At 43.3% G+C, this 25,175-nt stretch overlaps 1 protein-coding gene across 1 annotated transcript in view; it reads right to left on the bottom strand.

The window, feature by feature from the left end:
* kdm6ba (lysine (K)-specific demethylase 6B, a) overlaps positions 1-25,175 on the bottom strand; it is a 100,095-nt gene that overhangs the window by 18,468 nt on the left and 56,452 nt on the right. The window contains 1 exon segment of the mRNA XM_038730483.1: positions 10,294-10,355. The gene's annotated coding sequence lies outside the window, so the exon portion shown is untranslated.

Raw genomic sequence — 25,175 nt, 5'->3', positions numbered from 1 at the left:
ATGACTCAACACCTGGCGAAAAGGAAAAACAGCGTGTAAGTCCCGACAAACCGGAAATCTGAGAGCATGTGGGCGTCTCAGTGACAACTGACAACGGCTCGATCACCGTCACTCTCGCTTTCCACACTTGGGCGACCTCAAAAGCCCCCAAACTTTTCTTTCTGCTTCTCCGGGTGTTTGTGTTCAATAACAAATCTGAGAAAAGCCCAGGACAAGACAGAACACCACGCTGCCTCTTTTTACAGGAAAAAAAAATCACAACGGCAAAATCCCCCCTCCCTCGTACTGCTCTGTGTCTCTCCTGGTGATTCTGTTCCACATCCAGGATTAACACACAGACACACACACACACACACACACACAAACTACCTCAGAAATTCACTAAACAAGACAAAACTCTGCTCCCTTAGCAACAGTTACCAAGGGAAGTAGCGGCGTCCTCACTAACAGTTATTAAACGACGCTAGAGAGGCAGAGACAGACAGAGAGGTCTTTAGTGATCAACATGTTTACTGAGGCACAGGGCAGGCTGACCTCACGCACCATCGCCTTCCTCCCCTGGACTCATAACACCATGTCTCATCCACCCAGCAGTCTGTGTGTGAGTGAATAACAAATAAAAAAAAACATGTGCTATATGCATCAGAGTTACTAACAGGACGCCTGCAGATGGTCAGTGCAGCGTTGTTCTTACAGTGGGTGTAATTACGCACAGATTTTGACTTTATCAAAACAAATGTGACGCAGGCTGACCGCCTTTGTTATGACGCCACTGTTTGTTCATCTAGTCCAGAGAATCCAAGGTCTGTTTACATATTCCTCAAATACCAGTGTCGTTTATCTTTGACGCTTTTTTAAAAAATATATAAATCTCCCATGATGCACACAGGTCAACTCGCTGGCTGTTTTTATTTGGTGGGTAAAAGTAGTAACAGTAAGTGGGATGAGATATATATATATAAAAGAGCTGTGTTAGAGAGTAACAGTAACAGTTTACCTCCTATTTGCCTGTTCAGCAGAGTGAGAGAAAAAGGCGAAATTTTTCCCTCTGAGTTCAGTTCCTCTCTGTTATCTCTGGCTCTTTGCCACCGCCGATGATGCCACGACAGATGACTCACACACAAAGTTACACATGGTTAGTGACACCTTGGAACATATTTTCATCCTTTTGTTTTCTATATCATATATATAGATATATATATAGATATATATATATCTATATATATCAAAAGTAATATATATATATATATATATATATATATATATACATATATATATATACACACACACATACATATAGATATAGAAAACAAAAGGATGAAAATATGTTCCAAGGTGTCACTAACCATGTGTAACTTTGTGTGTGAGTCATCTGTCGTGGCATCATCGGCGGTGGCAAAGAGCCAGAGATAACAGAGAGGAACTGAACTCAGAGGGAAAACTTTCGCCTTTTTCTCTCACTCTGCTGAACAGGCAAATAGGAGGTAAACTGTTACTGTTACTCTCTAACACAGCTCTATTCACGCAGTACGGATTTAATCTCCAGACAGTGTCTTTTTCTGTAGTATCGTTGTTGATTCCATGTTCGAAATGCTGCCATGGCTTACGTTAGCCTATTTGCTCGGCTTGTGGCTGCCCACTCCTATAAAAGCTCTCAGTAAGTTCACTACTCAACTTCTGGACTGAATTATACTGATCCGTTCATCCTTACCGTTCTCAGGTCCAAAATACAGCATTAACAGAAACCGGAGCGAGACAACAGCTGCGTGTATCACCAATATTTACATCAGGGAAGTCTAAGCCTCATGGTTGGCTGGCAGTATAGCAGGGTCCTGCTGGGCCATAGGAACTAAAAAGAAATATGTAATATTAACGATGATGTATTCATCCATACATGTTAGTGATTAATGTAGTCCATGCTGCTTTTCCATGTTTCAAACCTAAAAGCATTTCATGCGCATACCCTCCTTTAGTTTGAAATATTTTTTTGCTTTTTTTGGCTTCATTTGTGATTTAAACTCATTTGAACCTTATTATTTCTGCGGCATTGACCAAATTTTCCCTCAAGATCATTAAACCTTAATCACATTATATTCTACAGCGTGCCTGTTATATTTGCTCTTTTCACTATTTTGCCTTTCATACCTAATAGAGCTAAAATGCCAGACAATGACCCTGTAAATATGCCAGACCCTACTGAAGTCAGGAGCTTCCTGTTTGTTGGTGCCTGGTCCCTACTCTGAGAGACCAGGATCCACAGCAGGCACTCTCACACTGCATGGTGGAATTCCACACTTGGTTGACTGAGTTTTTGCCCCCCTTTGCCCCCCACCAAACTCTAAACTCTTCATCCTGCAGCCATAAACCCTACAGCCAGTTATACTGCAATAAATTTGAATGCACTATAAAAATACTGTACTTAATGTCAATAAACATGCAATAGCTATGATAGTGTCCCTTTGGATGTTCAGTGTTTCTGCTGACATGATGTGACAGGGAATTCCTCAACTTCTTTCCAAATACTGTGCCAGCTAAAATGTAGGAGACCTTGTGTTTTCACGCCTGACCTCTTGGGTTGTGTGGGGAGTGTTTGAGAAATCTTCAGAGTGACAGATGTTGTCTCACACCTTCCTTATTCCCACTCTCTCGTTTTGTGTTGCTCTCTAGAGGAGAAACGACACCCTTTACTGGAAAGGCTGCAACAGCGTGGTGTCATACAAAACTGGCGTTTCATCATGACCTCCGACCATTTCCCCACCCGCTTCCCTTTGAAACAAACACACACAAACACGGTTTTATTTGTTTTCTGAATCAGGAGAATGATGCAGGAGAACCCCCCAGAATCTGATTGACTGTCACATGGCCAACACACACACACACACACACACACAGCTGGTTTCATTCCGGTCAACTGTCGAAATAGATGTGTAAGCACTTTAAGCAGGCCTACTGACCCATTTCCCATGCCAGCCCACACATAAAGGAAAATCTTAATTAGATCAAAGTAATCCTTAATTTGCTTTTACCAGCCTGTAACATCCTGGTCACAGCTACTGAGTTGTGGGGTGAGGGTGGGAGTCCTGACACACACTTACACACACACTCCTCTTCTGATTACTCAAGTTGTGTGACTCAATCGCTATTGTTGAGTTAGCAGCCTTATTTCCACCGTCATCTCTGTCTCCCTCTTCCTCCTGGCACGCGTGTGTAACATTTCAATATTCCCCCATGTTCGTCATCACTCATAGTAAAATGGGCGGCGATTGTTCATTCACTCACTCACACACACACACGCGGGCGCGCTCCAATTGAGATCACGGGACAAAACGGGGGCGGGGAAGAGCTGAGGCAGCACACAGACAGCCAAAAGTCTGTGTGTGTGTGCGGAGCGATTCGGAGCTCCAGCTTTTTACAACCTCCGACATCAAACGCAGAGACAACCCGCGCCACTGGTTTCCATGCCAATCGATCTGATTGATCGGAAGTGGACCTTCAAAGGCTTTTCTTTTTTTGTTTTCTTGGCGACCCCATGCCAGCACACTCCCGTTCTTCCTGATCTGGGCTCGTTTATTGCGGGTCATAAAGTGACAATCCAGCCACAAATTCCCCATCAACTGCAAAAAGAAAAAGTGACTAACGTTTAACCTCTGTGGGAGGAGAGGCAATAACAACCACCATATCAACAACTATGGATTGATTCCAATAAGACATCGCCACGCCCCCAAACTACTCGACATCGTCCTTGTTTAACCTCCACTGTTTTGGTATTTGTTACTCATCGCTGTGCGCAATATGGGTGAAAACTGCCCAAAACGCACGGGCCAAAAAAGACACAGGCGCCAGCTGGGTGTGTTAAGGTGCGTGGACTGTAGACATAACTACACCCAGCTTACTCCCGTTGGTTTTATTGACGTCATAGCTTGCGTGGAGCAAGGTAAGAGCGCCAAAGGTATTTGAAAGTCACAAGGTCAATTCAGTTTTCAATTTTGGACGAGTGGTCCCTCTAAAAGGTGATAATTGGATAACAGATCACGTTGACCAAACAATACTATGTGGTCATACTTCAGTGCACTGAAACCAGACCCTAAGGACAGCACCAAAACACCGCCCCCTCCCCCCTCCCCAAAATGAGAGCTGATGCAAATCACTTCCTTTCAATCCGGCTCTTTGTGTGCGTAAGGATTGACTGGAGGGTGATGGGGGGTGGCAGCTATCCATTCACTTTATACGGCTGCCGACCTCAGTGATCCTGCCCACCCCCCACTCCTACACACACTAACACAATGGCGTGAGATCTCCTTACACAGGCAATTTCTCTCCTTGTCCTCTAGCTCTCCTTCAATTTTCAAGCCATGGGATGATCATGAGTGTTCAGGGGCAACAATGACTAAACTAGGACCCGGGGTGTCCCAAGGCAATATAAGGATGAGTTATTTTTTCACTATTTAATGATTGGATGTATTAGGACGAATACTTTGTAGGCTACTCTTACCAGTTATTATCAGCCATTTAGCCAAACTGAGTCCTACACTGAAATATACATACCCTCACATAGCTTTCCCTGGGACAAAACTTTGGGGAGGGGGGGTTGGGGCATTTGACAAAAAAAGCCCATAAACCCCACATTCACATCAAAGCCAATTTACAGAAACTACTCTCATCCACGTGCCCTGTATGATTAAACATGTTCGGTAAAGATGATCAACCGTGGATGAGGAAAACAATTCGCCGAACAGACAAACGCGTGGGATTCACCTGGGTTTGAGAAATAACACAGCGAAATTCCCCCACCTCATCGATCACACGAGCAAGCGCCCTGCTTTAATAAATTACAATAATTCACTCCCTGCTGTCCTGAATCGCAACAGATCGTATTTCAATCAACAACAAAACGACCTGGTACAACATATAATAAGGTTAATGAAGACATAACTCGACATACTGACTTGGGTTAAAACTTAACGTTACTTTTTTTCACGAGCAGTAACTTTGCCTGCTTACAAACCAAAACATAGTCGACTGGGCTTTTAAATGCTCCCAGGTCACACAGCACTCACCGTTCATTTAAGTAGGTCACTTTCAAATGGACGCTCCAGAAATAAAATAATTTCCAAATAGAAATATCCGGTTCCCTGAGGTCCACAGTAGCCTTTTATTCCGCAAGTTTGAAGCGCCGAGTCTGCAGAGAAATTCCCGACCAGCCGGCTGAGCGGAGAGCAGCCCAGTAATCCCGTCTCTGTCGCGTCCTCTCGACACAAGCACGAAACTTGAGCCGCCTGACCGACCGGAGGGCGCCTCTGTGATGTCCGCGATAGGTCTGTTCTTCTCTGTATTCTGGTTATTATTCCGTTTGATGGCTGCCTTCGCCGTGCTGCGACAGCCCCGCTCGCTCGGCTCTCCGTATCTCTCCGCGTCGAGCTCCTTTTCTCCTCAGCTATACACACACACTCACACACAGACAGCCGGGCAGGATCGTATTGCGCTGAGCTCTGTTTTAAAGGGACAGACATGGACAGACTACGCGTGCTCACACAGAGGCGCGCGCGTACACGTGACGTCACCCCGGAATTCCCTGACAGCAAAAACTGGCACCGAGTCCGACTACCGGTACCGGAGCTGCTGCTCCAGCCCCCTCCTGGACGGGTTTTATTAATTTTAACTCCAGAGGTTTTTTTTTTAGGCAGACTCGTGACCGACTGCTGGACTCTGTGAACAGCGTCACAGCATAGTTCCGTGTGACCGACTATTTTTGGATGAGGAAGAGTATCAACCCCGTGACGCCATATTATAACAGGAAGACAGACACAGTGTTATGGTTAGGTTTAGCGGACTATAAATAGCATGTAAAGCCCTTACATGGACCTAAATATTCTAAAATACACTTATGAATGGGTTATAACCTAGACTGTAGACTTCATCTTTGCAATGATGAATAAGGCACACACACTGTAAGATACATACAAGTATGTTTACACTGCTCTAAACATGCACGTTTATTTATTTTTTTAATAAAGGGTTTATAAGCGGTAACTAATGGCTTTATAACAAATATTTAAAGTATTTGCAAATTATTTAAAGATCAGTTAAAGGCCATTTAAAAAAAAAAAAATTTGGATTGCAAGTTGCGAAAAAATCCCTTTTGCTGATCATTTATTATTTGTAATAACAGTTATTAAGTTGCAAAGTAATCCATTAATAATTGCTTAATAAGCTGTTAGCTGTTCTCACGACTTTTCACAACCTGCACGGCCACCCAAAAGTTGCTTTCAAAATTAGTTGATATACAAAGTAGTAGTAAATGTCTTAACCATAAATAAAGCTTATTTACAACCATTTATAAAGGTGCCTTATTAAAGAGAGGTATTTATTCTGCATGCAGACTTACACCTATGCTCAGATACTCCCTGTTTTGCATTGTTCAGTACAGTTGCTGAAAAACTGACACTCTATAAATAATTTTTTATGATAAAATATTCAACCCACTGTGAAATGTTATAGACAGTATGTATATCTCCTATCAACTGTAGGATGTAATAGCGTGTATACAGTGCACATTCGTCTATTCGACAGTGTAAGATAAAGCTAAAACTAATGTGAGATGGATAGATGGATATAAATAAAGTCTGAGTTATGAGGCTTATACATTTCTTATTCTTGTCCAGTAGGTGACATTAACATCTTACATCACATGCCTGTGCGCACAGAAGTATAAGAATTATATGCTGTGTGCTCAGAGGCAGCCAACTAACGCCCTGTGTGAGGTAAACAAGGCTTTGAAAAACACAAATGGGTCTCTCTAAGCCCGGAAACATTTGTTCCAGCTTTTCCTCGCCAAAGTAACCATCCTGTACTCTGTAATAATGCCAAAGAGCCGCATTGGTACAACCAACAGTATGCGTCCCACACACACACACACACACACACACACACACACACACACACGTTGAGGTTATATTAGAAAGCACTGCATCAGCAAGGCAGCAAGACAACACGAGGCAAAATTAGCTGCCTCAGGGAGGATGGGAGTGTGTCACGGATGATGCTGAGACGATGACAAATAGGTACACAAACATGTAGTTTATTTATGGCCATAAGGATTCTAAAAACAGCAGCATAAACAATACATTCAGAAAATTATGAAACCTCTCTCTGCCTCAGTACAAATAAACTTTCACTGTCTGTTCTTAGGTTACTCACAGTATGTTTTGACATAACTGAAGGCATTTCTACTTTTGTTAGTATGCAGCGAAGAGTGACAAGGGATGTGGGCTGGTGCACTAGATTCAAACTCCCAATGAAGTAAGTGCATGGCATGTGTGGTATGTACCACCAGGGTGGATGTAGAGTCTATTGTCAAGTGACAATGAATTGTTCAATAATGTGTTTTGTGCTGAGAAAGAAGGGGGACGCAGCGCACTGGGAGGCCGTGTGCTGCTATATGGATGTTTTGTTTTCGTCCGTTAAAGCCTGTGTGGAAAAATTAGCAGTCTCGTGGGACATATAGTTCATTCAGTACTGTACAGAGAGATTAACTGTAATTTTTTTTTTTTTTTTAAAGTGTGCTGGCCATGATGGAAGCATTTGCAGCTTCTAGTGTGTCTGCAAAAGTGGGTAGAGCAAAAAAAAAGTAAGAGCAAAAATCAGGAGTAAATTTGGTACGTAGTAAATTTGTCTGCAAATGGACTGAAGTTGCCCCTCCCCCCAAAAAACCCTGGCAATTAAATTCCAGATGATGTAATTACATATTCCATAAACCTGCACCCTAATGTTATAATTAGTATGTATATTATAATACACCAAGTCAGCTGAAAAGACTTTTTATAACAACATCTGGAAGCTGTTACACCCTGAATTGCTGCAGTCCTTAATTAGCTATCGGAGCTGTAAACTAGTGCATTCTGTATATAGGCTATATATTATCTGCTTCTCATGGTGTCCATTCAATTTCTGCACTGGCCTCTCCTGCACAAAAATAGACTTACTGACTGGACTATGCAAATGTGATGCTCGTGCTTCATGCTTGTGTATGAAGCTATGTTTTCTATTGTAGTTTTGCTTTCATCTGAAGTTATATTATCTTCTCATATTGCTCCCCGTGATTTATATTATTAGCAAATCTTCCATTAGGTGAGTTGAGAGTGTCTCAAGTGTGCGACTTTACTCTCCTCTTTGTGTGTGTCAATGTGTGACTGTACTGTAAAGAGTGTGGTGAACAGGAAAAGGATGGCTGATTGATGTGGGCATGGGTGGGACTCTAGTGTACCGCGCACGCACGCACGCACGCACGCACACGCACACACACATACACACACCTTCAACTTCCTCCAGCTGTTTCTCTTATAGATGTACTGTATATAACAACAGTCTGAGAATATTCTTCCTCTCCCACAACAAGGGAAGCCAAGGCATTACAGTCTGTCCCGGGGGTCCCAAATGTGTGTGTGGCAGGAAGGGACAATAAAGAGAAAAGAAACTTGTGAGGCACTGTGTGTTTAAGTTCTTACAGCTCTTATGCATTGTAGCAATCCTGTATTTCATGTGTGTGGAAGGGAGACAGGCGTGTGTACGGTGGGGACCTTGTGTGTGTAATTAAAGACATCGGGGACAAGGACGACTTAGTTCTCACACTCCAAATATATATATATATTTAGCCGCCCACCCAGGGGTACGAGCCCCAAAATTCCTGTCATACCAGCGACACGCGCACACACGCGCACGCACGTTTAAAAAATAAACAGCACGTAATACTGATGAGGTCCATACACAGCAACAGCAGAAGAAAGAAAGTATGCATGTGAGCGAGTGAGTGTGCTCTGCAGTCGTAGGAGACTGTGTCCCTGGTACAGATGGTACTTCTCAGCCTCTGATATGTAGGATTGTGTGTGGGACTGTGTGTGTGCATGTGTGTGAACATGTGGCATACCGTGAGTCAGCCTTTTGGGTACACTGAGAGGCCGACAGACACGATAATCATCACCTCCACGCACATAGTCACATACAGTCACAGCGAGACAGACAGACTGGCTTAGCACACCCACATATAGCAGCCATGAAGCTAGCTGATAATTAGGCTCCTTATTCAAGGAGAGTGGAGCCGATAGGGAGCCGGCTTTCCCACTAGTTTCTCAAACAACCTAATCCCGACTGTAGCTCTATGATAAGCTAAGTGCTCCACTCCTGCTTAATATACTCACTAGCCCAAAGTTACACATATTGAAGAAGTAAATTCCACTTAGAGGAGCTTATATAGCTCAGATGGATCTTAAAAGAATTCATAATTTTGTTCAGAAAATTGTATAACTGGTCAATTTTTTTTCTTAAAAGGTGAAAGCGTGGACACAAACATCATCCCATGTGTCTCTGTTTGGTAGATAATTGGCTTTGGTGCTAAATGCTAAAACTTTAGTATACACTATTAGGGTTGCTCTGCCTTAGCCATGCCGTGATGGCTTTTTGGTACTTTCAGATATTTTACTTTTTACTAATCTCACTTTTCATCCATTTTGGAGCTGCATCACGTTGTTGTTGATGCAAACTGAACATACACAGCTGTTGCTTCACATTAAAAGCTTTCCCGTGACTATCACAGAGTTAGCCGAGCTTCATTAGCAGTGCTATGCTTCAGTAAAAACAGCTTTAATCAATTTGGTGAACTATTTGGTCAGCAGTGCAGTTATGAATACTGCAGGGAGGATTAGTACAAACAGAATGGTCATGTGAAATCAGTGGTATCACAGTAAATGCAAACTTTGTTTGAAAAGTGTCACTTTAATAGTGCGTATGATGTCCAAAACATATCTATTTGAAAAAGTAAACCTGGATTAATATATTGGTACAGACTTACTCTTAAAATGTAGGCCTGCAACTACTGCAACTGTACGCTGTGGCTTCGAAGAGCAAACAATTGAAAGTTTGATATTTGACTCAGAGGGCCTAAAGTACACACCTCAATCACACACACACGCTTACACTATTCATATAAGGAACTGTTGACTTTTCATAAGTATGAGCAATTGTAAGAAGGAGCAGTGGTCAACTCACACCCATGATTTGCAACCGTCCTACCTAGATTCTCAAACTAATGAATGTGTGTGCATAATGAACTTTCTGTTTTACTCACTATCTGTTGACACACTTCACTCTGTTGCTTTACCTGTCAAAACTACCTACTGTACAATGGAGCTTGTGTGTGTGTGTGTGTGTGTGTGTGTGTGTGTGGATAGGAACAGACTAAGCAAGGTGAAATCAGAGGAGAAGAAACAATGTATACTGTAAGCTAAAACAAAGCCTTACCTGGTGATTATGGGTAATGTAGACCGTCTGTTTCAGCAGGCCAACATGACACCTCCCACCTCCTGAAACCACAACATGGAGGAACAAAGGTCAGTCTGGAGGTCGAACAGTGTCAACTATAGTAGCAGGGAGGGGCTGGGCACAACTCTAAAAGGATACTGTTCAGTGTTTCCTCAATATGCGGTCATGACTGCCACCACTAAAATTTCTCATGATCATTAAACTACGCGCTACAAATGTTTTCACTCGCACACTGTGCGCGCACGGCAGCACTCAATGCTCTACTCGCTTCCTCTCCTCGTTCTATGCAGAACATACGTGACAGATTGTGTTATAAGAGCAGCGTAACTCTGAATCAGGAGGTGCGTAGCAAATGTTTGATTGTCCGAGCGGCAGAAAGTGACGGTGAACGCGAGCGGAGGAAAATATTCTGGCAGTAAATGTACAGTGTCTGTTACAGTGTGTCAGCTTCTCAAGACCAAGAAAAGTCTGCCGTTTCCCACCTGCTGGAAAAGTGATGCCGGTTAGCGCTAAGTTAGCTAACATCTCCCCTCCCCTTCAGACTGCAGCTGAGCAGGAAAGCTTCTACAGCAGCTGCTTTGCAACTTAACATTAGCTCAATTTATAGAAAATAACTGGAAGCTGTATTTTATTACTGCCTACTTGTCCAATGTTGAGAACATCAGGTACAAACTGATGTAGCCTGCAGCTCAGTCATGTACAGACTGATTCAATTATTTTTCAGTTTTCAGTCTGAAAAAGTGGTTTTGGAAAAGAAAGGACGGAGGTGACTGGAGGAGCTGAGGTTAGTAAAGCTAATTAGTGAGGTAAACTAGTCCTTTTAAGCTAATGAGGAGACATTTCTTTTTGGATTTTAATGCGCAAATAAAATGCATCTCAGAAGGGAGGAGGTTTCTCATGTTTATTTTTTATTTTATTGTCTACAGAAAAATGTCAGAAGCTGTAAAATGAAGACACAAAAGGCAAACATGAACAGTCGTATCTATAATGATTCTGAGGACATATTAACAGGGTTTTCCTGCCGTTAAGGCTTCGGGGTGATGCCCAAAACATGCTGTGCCATCACTGTAAAATCACTGTGGAGCAACAGAACCAACAAAATTACTTTCTCCAGATCTAAAGATTGTAGTTCCTCCAGTAGACTGATCTTTGGCTGTTGTTTATTTATTATCTGCTCTAGCTTTTCCAAGTATTTTTTCAGAGATATGGTGAAAATAATGGCCCAATATGATGTGAAATTACATATTTTTCATCAGAAAACATAAACTTTTCTTGGGGGACCACCCCCAAAACCCCCGACCAACACCAAATCATTCATCTATAGCTATTCTAAAGTGCATCGCATGATCATGGACACAAGAGCAATGTTGCTGAGACATGTTGTGTTGGGGTTTTATATTCAGACAAAAATTTTGCTTCCCAGACGCTGGGGAAACACTGAAGTTTACTTTTTTTGTGAATTGTGACTATTTTTTCAGGGGTGCGGGCACTGTTGAAAAAAATCCTAGAGGAAACACTGCTGTTGCATTGCTTGATCAAAATTCACACACACACAAAAATAAAATCAATCACAAGAGACTGAAGTCAACATAAAGTCACATGCACCCTTTTATATCCATTACATTTCACCTGTGTAACAATATTCAGCCACTTTTTCCACAAATCTGTGGTTTAACATTGTTCTGCAGTGAAGTGTGTTCGGGATGATGAGGCGTTTTTGTCAGGTCAAACACGTGTGTGACATTCCAGTGTGCGCTGAAGTTAATCAGCACTTTGAAGGTTAAAAGATCAACACCTATTTTAATCCATTCCCTTGTGTCATCATACATGTGTGACGTTTGCTGACTGTTCTGTGGTCATGATGTTGTCAATATGTCACTTGGTGTGGCTTATGAAACTGTGTGTGTGTGTGTGTGTGTGTGTGTGTGTGTGTGTGTGTGTGTGTGTGTGTGTGTGTGTGTGTGTCAGCCAAAATGCACAGCAGGGCCTGGCCTAGTGCTGTGGCCATCTGTGTGTGTGTGTTCCTCGTGTGCCGCCTGTTCAGTGAGTGTCAGTGCCGGGACACATGACTAAGAACAGGTGGCACTCAGGTTTACCTCCCCACCCCCCCAACATGCACACATAAACACACACACACACACACACACACCTCCACCTCCACCCCGAGAGCACACAAAGCCTGCGATGGTGCTCAAACACAAAAACGGACATGGTTACTCAAAAAATGCACCACACACACACCACAGACAACAGTGAGAGGAACAAATTGACACACACACTTTCTATCTCTCGTATGCACTCACATTCACAGGATGTGCCCTTTAAACAAATGGTTGCGGGTGATGCTAGTCGCAAATGTCACCCACTCTCTTACACCCCCCCCCACACACACACACACACACACACAAACAGCTTACATGTAACCAATCTGTCCTCTCCCTCCTCTCTCCTTCTATAACATCTATGTGACCACTGACCTGCACCGCAAAGACACTGTGTCCGTTTTGCTTTTGTTAGGTATACACAACTTTTTTTGGTGACTGCACTGTTGGTTCATGTCCGTGTTAAAGTGTCAGCAGGGAACAGCAAAGTCAATTATCTACTACTAAAGATACAAGGATTAATTTGGTGTCTGTTCCCACAAACCAATGTCCTGTCAGAGCTGAAAGCCTCTCTGTCTTTCACTCCTCTCATCTTCCCTTACTCATTCTTCTATTTTCTTCCTTCCCTGTCTTTCTTTGTCTCGCTCTGATAATCTACCTACAAGGCTGAAACATAAAACACGCCCACAAACGGAGGCTTCCATATGTATCTCTGTTGAGCCTGTACACACGGAACCAACGCAATATACACAGCCTAAGGCAGCTTGTGTGCATGTGTGTGTGTGACAGTTGTGTCAATACGAGGCAGATATAGCTGGCTCAGCCTTCACTGATCTTGCAGCCTGGTGGTGAAGGCCCCAAACCTTTGAACTCAAGGTCAAAGGTCACACCCCCTAAAGGGGCCACAGCTGGCCCCGCTGTAAAGGTGGACTGGCTGTTTGTGTATGTAGGTGGGTGAGGGGGAATGCGGGCGAGAAACAGCCACCTTAAAGAGAAGGCATGCCAGGCAGAGCAAATGTGTGTGTGTTGGAGGCCGAATTGTTGCGAGGGTAGAATATATTCTTTCATGACACATCGAATAAATGTCACAAGCTTTGACATAATCATTTGACCTTGATCAATATCAGGACTGTGGGGAGCGGAAAAGGGGAGGTGAAAAACATAAAGACACAGTGAAAGAGAGAGAGAGACCTTGGCAAGGCAAGGAAAGCGAAATTGCAGAAAAGCTATTGAAATACATTTTAAAATAAAACTGATGAAGACAGATAACATGTGAGGGAGAACATGAGAGAAATAACGAAAGGCTGAGCAAGCAAGAGATAGAAAGATATAGAAAGTGGTGTTTATCTTTTGTCTGTAAAGGTTAACCAGTGGGAGCAACTCACTTTGACATTAACCAGCACAGAGAGAGAGAGAATGGCAGAGGGGTGGAGTAACAGAGACTTTGCTTAGAGGTGGAGAGCAGAGGAGATGTAGATGCTAATGTGAGGGGGGGGGGGGGTGTAAAGGCCTTGAGCCAGGCAAAAGATGAAAAGGAGGAGAAACCAAGACAGACTGAGAGATAAGGAGAGAGCTAAAACAGAGCAGGGCTGGTTTGACAAAGACAGATGGGAGGGAAGAGAGAATTTAGTGTGTAGTATTGTACAGAGTTGTTTAATCTAGCTTTCAGAGCAAAAAACAGCACTGCGACTAAAAGCAAGAGGATCTGTTGGAAGTAACTAGTAACTAAAGGTACAGTGAGAAGATGAAATGTGATCCAGGAAGTCCAGTTTGAGAAGTAGATGAAGATAAATAGCTTGAATGATTTCCCAACTCAGTCGATCAAATGCCATGACAGTCACATTAACAGTAGAAACATACATTTAAAGTTACAAAGTAATCAGAAATGGGTGCTGTGACGTATGTGAGCCAGGTTCAACTTCTTTGCTGAGTGGCCCTGCAATTTCAAAGACATGGTATAGTTGTAATAAATGAAGGGGCTGCTTTTTTTACCTGCTAATATATATAATAATAAATATTAGCTCCCGCACACTGTCTTGTTTATTGCAGATTAATGTATTAATTCAGTCTAAACAACCTTGTTTTTAAAACACACAGTCGCCCAGGTTATTAGACAAGCATTCCATCTTAGAAAATACTAAGCTGTCAAAGGTACTATTGTCTTTGAAACAACAGACCTAATATGCTAAACACATAGCCACATAATGCACTTATGTAATTAAGTACACACACCATTCTGTTCCATTGATGCAATTTGTGTGCACAATCTGACACCTGCGTTCCTTTTTAAAAGGAACCCTGTCTTACTGCTTTGCCGCATAGTGTACATACTGACCTAGTGTATACAGTACAATCAGCACATTCACCTAACAGCACACACACACACACACACACGCACACACGCACGCACGCACGCACATGTCCTCAACATGTGTGAACCTGCATGGCGTGAGTAAAGTAGCCATGCCTGGGCTGCTCCAAGTGATTCAGTAGGTCTCTTCAAGTTGGGGCAGCAAGCTTCATACCTGCACACACATACACACACACACATGCACGTGAAATAGCAGGCTGCTGCAGGACTGGTGGTAAATGACAGGCTTTTCTTCTTCTGAGCCTGCCTGTGTGTCCCTCTGTGCCATGGCCGTTTGTCTGCTGTGATTTCTGTTGTGTGTTTACCGGGTTACTACCCAGAACAGGATAAATCCTTAAATGAAGCTTTGGCAAAGTCACCAGCCTGGGGTGGATACTACAATATTCGGGCTAATCATGAGCGAGGACACTTTGTTTTGTGAACAGCTTCAGATCTGCTTGGAATGCTGTCACACCACATCCTGAACTTGTGTGTGAGATAAGGACATAAGGAGTGTGCTGTTGTTCAAGTTGTTTGAATGGCAGGAGGAGGTGGTAAGGCCCCTCTGTGCTGGTTAATCGTACTGTTGGGCTACAGTGAAACAATGCATTACTGGTTTTACGTTATTCCATTCAGCTGGTTGGATAAAACTGTTCAGATGTTCTTGTGTGTCTCCATGTTTTTATCTACTCTCATTGGATAACTATATTTCTCTTCCAAACCTCTAAAAACCTAAACAGAGATATTAGGACTCTTCTTTGCATTTTCTGTCAGATGTGTTACTATTTAAAAAGCTACATAGCAAATATATCAAATGTCACGCAACTCATGCCCAATAAACTGGATTTAAGAGGAGAATGTTTTATTTTTGTGTGCATGTATAAGAGAGGAAGCAAGTCTGTTTTCTGTCTTATTTGCCTATAAACATACATTTTTGCAAGGTCATGGCTGGCAGAGCTACAGACAGTGAGGAGGAGTGTCAGGTTGACTGTGGTCGGGGCTGTTTGGCTCGGTGAACTTCTGCCACATGGCTTCAGTAAAAGGTCATGGTCAAAACCAAGCCTGGCTCACGAACCACCACACCCACTCTGACTCCCACACGCACAGATGCAAAGAAACGAATGGATAAAAGTAACAAGCGAGACAGACCCACTTCCTCTTTGGGGACAAGCAGCAAAATTACACCCACTTAAAGAGGAGGAGGGTGACAGACAGACTCAGCAACTAGTGCTGCACCACACACACACCCCAATACTGTCTGAAAATTCAGCAGCCCTGAGCCCACGACCAGACAAATAGGAAGAGAGAGAGACAGAGAGAGAAGACAAGAACGAACAGTTGGTAATAATTCGTGTCTAGACAGACGCTAATGAAAGCAGCCCGATTGTGGCTGCTGCCAAAATCAAGACCTGTGAACAGTATGATTATGTGTGTGTGAGAGAGAGAGTGTCTGTGTGTGCGCGTCGTGTAAATGGGTGTTGAATATAACCCTTTTAACACTTTTCATGTTCTGTTTTTCCTGTCCTTTCTCTTCTCTTCTCACTCTCTCTTTAATACACAAACCTTACCACAGCAGCGGAGCAGAGAGCGCCGCTCACGGCCACAGCTGCCGACGCCGGCACAGTCTTGTGACGTCAATCCTCCAAAATTAAACATGGCTTTGCCATCAAACATTGAAACTCTGACATGTCAACAATGTCCCTAAAAACAGCGTCTAACGTACTTGTGTACAGAAACACCGTACATGCTCCAAAGGGGTTGAAACCCTCAAGAAAACTTTGCATTATTTGGCTGCCAGCAGTACACATCTAAAATTGCACACCTGGCTGAATAGATGATAATATGTCTCATCTTTAACAGCCTACAAAATGGTGGAATCAGCACTTTGTAATGGCAAAATGGTGAGAGCTGGTCACATTTGAATGTCAAACAGACATGAAGAGACATCAGTTGTGCTGATCACTCAGGCTTGTTCCACTGCAGTATAATCCTGCTTTTAGCAACACAACTGAAGTCTCTGAACACTGAAGAGTATGCTGACATACTGCTGGTAGCTCGATACCAGCAACAACATTAGAATAAAGAGGAGCAGGCATGCTTAAACATGCTTCACACAAACACACACACACACACACACACACAGAGTCTGAGAATGTGGCTAGAGGCATCCCCCTCATACAAGCTAAACAAAATAAAAACATTTGAGAAATTTCAAACAAGTCAAAAGAATAGCACTCTTCTCACCCTTAAAGTAGCTTCTGAGTGTTTGCAATATGAAGATGGAATTTGAGGTGTTTACAAGGAAGCTGTGGAAGCCCAGGATCCACTCTTACTGTCTCTGGGGCTGAGTGTATGACTGTGTGTGTGGGAGACAAAGTTGGAGAGTGGTCAGGCAAGCCCTGCCAAGCCCACATACCAGTGCAGAGGTGCTAAACTGTACTATGTAGTTGCACAATGCCATTTAAGTTAACCGTCACATACCAAAAAGACTGACTCAGGCCTTTCTAATCACACCGCTGTGTGCGTGTTCCCTCCAAACCACAATGATGATTTCATATCTAATAAATATAAAAGGCTGAAAATGGAATTTTCTAATTTGCAGCCAGCCACACACCCTCATTGTCACACTGAAAGCAAAAGTGAGCTGACAAAATGGCACATGAAAGAGCAGTATAGTGTCCGTATAGGTTACAGAGTGTGTGTGTGTGTGTGTGTGTGTGTATATGTGAGCTGCATCTTCTGCATCTGCTCACAAAGACTTCTTTATCTGCTCTGGCACACGTGATCCCCACATGGTGGCTCATACCGTCTTCATAGGACCACACACACACACACACACACACACACACACACACACACACACAGTGTCTCTCTCTCTCTCTCTCAAACACACACACACACACAGTGTCTCTCTCTCTCTCTCAAACACACACACACACACACACACACACACACGTATGCGTACTTGCACAATATGACAAGCACTCAATCACTTTCACCAGCAAGCAAGCATATAACCCCATAATGTATACATACTAAACCCCTCCCACCCCCACCCCTGTGTCTGCATGGTAAATCTCTTCCTATAGGCGGCGTTCTTAAAGGCAAAGTATCAGTGTCTGGGCGTTTAAAGGGGAGGCTGTCTGGCTGCCCTCCAGACACTGTGACCCCACACTTCCTGCAGTGGGCAGGCGCCAAAGCAGACGGGCATACAGACACACACCACACGCAGACCTCAACACAAGTATAGAATACACAGATACTACAGACAAAAGAGGGTGTTTGTGTGTGTATATATATATGTGTGTGTGGGGGTGTGCCCCTCCCAGCCCTTTCTTGTCACTATTCAGTGTGCAATATCTATCAAGGTGGAACTGCCATAACAAAGAAACTAAGTCAAGCGAGGAGACAGAAAGCAGAACAGAACAAAACAGAGAGAAGCGCCGCAGAAATCTATTTCATGGTGTGGATGAGAAACATTTAACATCCTCACCACACCTTACCTGAGGAACATATGAAGATCTAACATGGCTTTTGCTTCATTCTATCCACATGGGAAAGAAATGTGACCAATGATCTTGCAGCCCTTTTACCACATTATATTATAGTTGACATCTCAGTGGAATCAAAGCAATTCATTTTAATACTCTTTGTACTGTTTGTAACATTGGTAATGAAGGAGTTTAATCTCACTCGACTGTTGCACTTTAATTTTCTGTCTTTATTTACTTATTTAAAGTGGGGGAAACTGCTTGGAGTGGTAGACTTCCTTTGATGGCCAATGACCGGCTCTCCTGAGACTTGTAAAAATGTGCCTTGACATCAACACAAGAGCTGGTGGTGATCAGCAGGAGTGTGTGTTGAGTGTGTTCATGAATGTATGCCATGATCATAATGTTCCTCCAGTGTTGACACATTTGATACCAGCATAAAAAATGGACAGCCAATACGAGCTCTGTCATGTCAAATATAAATAACCACAGACGGCTATAAATAATGTAATGGTGCGTGTACTGTTACGTGTGTGTGTGTGGATTAGATACAGACTGAATGTAACATACAGTGGGAGCGACTTTATACTGGGGCCGGATTTCTACCATGCACAAATCTGTCAGCGTCGCCATGGAAATACTGTTGTAATCATTGTTGTAATCCTCCTCCATAGGAATTCAAGTGCAGGCAGCCTTATGAACACTCACCACACACACACACACACATCTAGTTTATGCTAATGCTGCATTTGATCCTTCTGTATCTTGTATTGTGTCTTTATTTGAGGTGTGTGCAGTATGCATGTCTCTGTTCTTGTAAGTGTGTGAGCGTGTGTGCATGTGTGCATAACCATACGTCGAAGACATGCCTGTGTGTGTATGTGTGTGTACGTGTGTAAATGTGTGTCCTTGACCAGCTGCACAGGGCAGAGGAAATGAGGCGGAACTCAATCTGGTCCACACCTGTCTGTCTCTCTGGAGGGAGGAGGAGCCTAGGGCCTCAAACACACACACACACACACACACACTGTTCAGTGCCACTGTTCACAATCTGTATGAGCAGATAGATTATGCATGCAGGAGCCAGCTAAGGAGCTTGGATCTATTAATGTATGCACCGAGACAGTTTTATGTTTGTGTATGCTTCATGAGAGAGGGGAAGGACAGACAGAGTGAGAGAGAGAGAGCAATGATGTGTATTTGTGTTAGTGAGAGAGGGAGAGATATTAAAAGAGTGACACACATTAAGCATAGAGAAAGAGAGGATGACAGGGACAGGCGAGGGAGGGGGAACTTCTTGTGGAGAAAGCAGACAGGGACGAGGGATGAGGTGGATGGCGAGAAGATGAAGAGATCGGGCATGACAGTCTGAGCCACACAAGGACGGAGAGGGAGAGAGAGAGGGAGGGAGATTTCACTGGTATGGGAGGGTGGGTGGGGAGGGGGGGTTACTCCGGGACGCCAGAACCCAGTGACATGACACAGATGCACTGTGCTACTGTGTAGCACAGCGGAGGGGGGAGGGGGGTGGAGAACGACAGGGGAGAGAAGACGACGAGGGGGATGGGTGTGCTAGAGCTCACTGCCTCTTTGCTTCCACACTACTCTGTGGAGCCGACGACGGCAGGCTCAGTGTGGAGATGAAAACGTGTCTTTTCATGTTGAAGGAGCTACATGTAACATCGGTTCATCATTATAGAACATTATTATAATTACTATACACCTGGTGCAAAGCACAGCTGCTAGACTTAACAAATTTAAGGAGATGAGATCATATCACCCCTGCTCTGTCCTCTCCTCACCAATCAGTTTTGGAGTTGATTTTAACACTTTACTGATTACATTTAAAACACTTTATGGGCTGACGATAAGCTACAGTGTATGATACTGAACTTCTGATCCCTTACGAGGCAGATCCTCAGTAAATGTTCTTCTAGCTGTTGCTAAGTTTCAGTTTAAGACTGAAGCCAAAATGATACTTTCGGGATCTGTGCTGCGGCAAAGGTTATTTATTCAATTATGAGCGCTGAATGTAAATGTGACCATCTGACAGTCTTTACGCTTTACAATGTGTGTCACCAGGTCAGATTTTGCTGAAAACGTGCTGCATTGCTTTACAGCCCAAAACAGAAAGAGGGCACTGTGCAGGTAGAGATTAAGGCTTTTTCTTGTAATAGCAGACGGGAAGCCAAAGAGCCTTGTTCAGACATGGAATATCTGACATTGCTGGCTTCATCGGTCTGTTAAAGTGATGGCATTGTGTCATTCAGTCAGATGACTTTTGCATAAATTCAGAAAGAGCCACATCGTGCGATATTTGGCACCTGGTACATGCGAAACAGAGGTGACTTACAAATGTTACGATAGCAAGGGAGAACAATGTTCTTTATTCTTTGACAGGATGGATCACTTGTGGATTATTACATTGATTTTTGCAGTTGAAGCCTTAATTAATGACCCCGGTGAATGTGAGGGATGCTCACCTTGGCTTCTCAAATTGAATTCAATGATATATTTTCACATCCGTTACCAAAACTTTAATGTTATCACAGAGCGAATGACATTAAAATGGGACTTCTATTTGCTGACATGCTGCATGTTTAGAGTTTTGCTAGATATTCACTCTTTCGTCCATGCAGTCGGTGTGAATGAAAAATTGAACTATATGATTTTATTTTCTTTGTGCATAAGAGATAATGATTGAGGGTTAGGTTTATATTAAATTTATTACAGTGGCGTTAGAAGGCAGTTCAAGGCACGCATCTCTCTCTCTCTTTCTGTTGCTGCTGCTGCCTGATTTATGTTAATCTGACTGCATCCAGTTCAGATTTGTGTTGTGTTGCAATGTTACTAGGTCCGTCCTACAAAGATTGCTGTCGGGACTTTTGCATAAAAGCGAAGAGATCAACATGTTAAAGTGGTCATATTATGCTCATTTTCAGGTTCATTATTTTATTTAGGGGTTGTACCAGAACAGGTTAACATGGTTTCATTTTCAAAAAATGCATTCAAAAAAAAATTGCTACAGCTACTCTTTTCACCCTGTGTGTTGAATGCTTTGTTTTAGCTACAGAGTGAAGCATCTCACTTCTATTTGATCGTTGTTGTGAGTTGCACATGGGTGGTACGTAGTTAAGGACTACTAGCCAATCAGAAGCAGAGTAGGGCGGGTCCTGACAATCCGTCACCATAGCTTTGGCCCAGCTGTACATGTTCCCAAACCAGCTTCGCAATCTGGGCTGGAGCAAGAGTTTCAGAGTGGTAAGTTATTAATTTGTAACAAACTGATCTTTCATATGGAATGTTTTGTCTCCACATCACATTAACACTGTGTGTGTTGCAGTTCAACGCTTTTGAAGATGTGCCACACTCATTAGGCAAGCATTATGACGCATGTTAAATAGCAATGCAGAAAGGTTACGGAAGTAAAAGGTGGACTACAATCGAGCTGATTTCAGGAAGCTCAGGGAACAGTGTTTTCTGTGCTCCCTTTGGGGTGGACTTTTGGCCTTTTCAGTTTGCAATCCTATTAAAATCAGAAGATATAGAACACAAGAAAGGAAAAAGCCAAAAAGCACTATACGAACTCTTTAAACTGTCCTCAGATTAACGTAAAAGCGTGTACGGGGCTAAAATTGCTTCCAACATGTTTATCTTCTTCCATAATTCTTCAGTCAGCGGCAGAAGAAACACCATTCATCAACATCATTGAGGCAGGAGGCAACAGCGTGTTTGGGAAATGTAGTCTTGACGGTAGTAATAGAAATGGTGTGACATAAAGGCTGCCAGTCACCTTCACCATTACTCTCATTGGCTTACAGTAATTATGCTGACTTTTGGCAGTGATGTTTAAAATTGCTACATGCAACCATTTTAATTCAGATGCACACATTGTAGCATATAGAAAATTATATATGCCACCTCGTCTGCTCTGTAACACATATACACCCACACACTCGCACATGATCTAATTTCTAAGCAGCATGCATAGGATCTTACAGCAGAAAAATGCGCTTCCATCCACACATACAATCGCATGAATTTTTTTAACTACAGAATGCCAAACATTACCATACATATGTGCATGTAGGCATACTATCAGTCTGCGAACATATAACAGCAGAGCCCTCCATCCATCTATCCCTCGCTTCACCCTTTCCCCCATTCATCTCATCCCCAGCTTTCCTCCATCCCTCCCTTCACACCTGCCAGGCCTACAGCAAGGTCACACACCTCAATTACCCTGTGCACACACACACACACAGACACACACACACACACACAGATACACAAAGAGCTAGAGGGGGAGTGCGATAGGGAGGGAAGATAAGAAAGGAGGGGGCGAGAGCAGATTTCACGCTACCCTGAGCACTGGCTAGCATGCAGCAGAGTTTCTGACATTATTTATGATGTGCAATGTTCAGTACCTGCCCTCTCCTCTCTGCTATATCTTTTACGTGTCTCTGGTTCAGGCGACGATAAGCATTACTCTTTGATAAATACCTATATCAGCCAACCATATGAACAGCAACAAATTTTAGTGTCCGCACACATTCTGTGTAAAAACAAACAGGAATGCAGCTTTTACCCTTACTGTTTACACTGTAACAGCATGATTAAAACATCTAAATAGTGATTATACTTTTCATCAGAGGGAATACACTTGTGTCATGTTCAGACTAAAATATTCACAAAATATGTCATCACAATTTTTAAAACATATCACAACTGCCTGCAGCAGCAACAACAGTGACACTAATGTGCCTTACAAATAACACACCATGAATCCCAATGTGCCTAATAGCCATATTAATGTACTAGCGGTGAATGTGATCCTCCTATTAGGGCTTTTTGTATCTGCAGGCAGACTGCTGTTCACCCATGCAGCCACGGGAGGCAGCCAGCTGTGTTTACACTGTGGGCTAATACAGCCGCCATATGGCAACAGAGTACAGGACACACACACACACACACACACCTCCTGGAAACTGCAAACACACTGCCCAAACAGTACACAGTGCACGCTCTGCCCTGTGTTTAAAGCTCCAGTTTGATTGGAAAATTTGAATAAAAGACTTAGAAGAGTTGGTCAGAGCCTAAAACCTATGAGTGAGAACAAACAGAAAGATTTCCGAGAGAATATTTTGTAGCAGTGGGCGGTGGGAGGGTGAAGGACTCCAGTTTGGGCTGTAACATTCATCAGAACCATAACACTGTTCCAATATATTAAAACCACCTACACATATCGGCCTGTGGCCATCAGCTGATGAGTGTAGGAGTTTGTAATGTCTTAGCCGTCTTATTAAAGGCTTCTCAACTCCCAAAGCATCTTGGACGCATGGCTTTGTTTTGGGTTGTTTGCCTCGAGAATATATTTAGGTTCATAGTTTTTCCTTTTTGCAGATTCTCTGTTTCTCCTGAATGTATACAGAAGGAAGAAGACGGCCTATGCGCTGCTGACATCTGACAGAGAGGAGCTGGAATAGCCTACACACACTGTGAAGCTTGTAATTCTACACATCAGTGATAGAAATCCTGCGGGAGAGAGTCAGCCTGCCCCCCCCCCCAATAATCTATACCATATCATATCAGTGCAGTACAGTGGGCAGCACGCAGACTGCTTCCAGACGTCTAACACTACTCAAACAAAGGAAAAAACTAATTACAACACCAACACTGACCCCCTACCAAACACACACACGTACTTCTTCCTTCTCAGATCTCTGCAATCAAAGCTATCTGATCACAGTGAGTGCGTGAGTGACAGAGTGTTCCAAAAGCTAAAAGGGTTGAGGGTTTGGACAGATGTATTTCTAGGTTTGGGTTGACACCGATTTACAAGTTTAAGGTTAGGGGGGAATAAAAGGGGACAGGGCAATGAAAGGCAGGAAAAGGGGTAGACAGACTGTGAACGGATAGGGGACAATATAGGAGTGAGGGAAGGAGAGGCAGGGTGCAGACAGACAGAGGAGGGATGGAGGGCTCAACTCCTCGAGACAGATCATGTTACCGGTCTAGGGGCAAACACACACGCACACACACACAAACACACGCACACACACACAAACACTCACTCAGACCCATTAAAGGTCACAGTGCACCCGCTGCCCTCCAGACACACTCATGCAGAGACGTAGATATCCTTGTGAAAACTCCAAGTCAGACATAGCTTTGATTTCTCACACTCTGTTTGATACACACACTGAATGCACACCTGTCATTTCTGGAAATGCATGGCTGGCACAACTGCACTTATGAAATAATGTCTATACATACGTATAAAAGAATCTGCTCAAACAAAAAGACAGCAGGGGACATACATTAGACAGAAAATGAGGCTGGCAATGAAGTAAATTTGAAAGGTTCAACTGGATCTTAAAATAAATTGACTCATGTGTGACTTCTGACTCATGTATTGAGAAGAAGTGGAGCAAGAGACATCGTGGGGCACGCATGTGCACACACACAAGCACTGCTATCATAGAAGTTACACAAGTGAGAGGGGTCAGGGTTCAGTGTGTCTGGGTTAAAGAGATAGGCGATGTAACACACAGTGAAAGCAAGAGCAGGAGAGATAGCCCCTTTTTTGTTTCACTGGTTTTCCACCTCGCCATTCTGTATAAAACGTACAAGCACGGAATTTAGGGGAGGGGACTGTTGTTCCGACGTTAAGCCATCAACGGGGGTAGCAACAGAGCCAAATTGACGTCTGTGTAAATTGGGGGAGCCGGCAGGATGGGACGCTGAAGTGTTACACGTCACGCCTCTTTTGCTTCCGGACCACCGGCATGCTATATAAAATCAAACACTGGGGCAGCATTATGCCGGCGTTGTTTAGTTCAGTGTAAAAAAGCAAAGCCGGCGTAATGACGGATCTTCTCTTCGGTGGTACTGCAGGATCTTAGTTTGAAAAGGGCT

Source organism: Micropterus salmoides, unplaced genomic scaffold (assembly GCF_014851395.1).
Source record: "Micropterus salmoides isolate LMB-PRFRI ecotype aquatic unplaced genomic scaffold, ASM1485139v1 Ms_hic_scaffold_2, whole genome shotgun sequence".
Lineage (NCBI taxonomy): Eukaryota > Metazoa > Chordata > Actinopteri > Centrarchiformes > Centrarchidae > Micropterus > Micropterus salmoides.
This window is presented reverse-complemented; position numbering and strand designations above follow the sequence as displayed.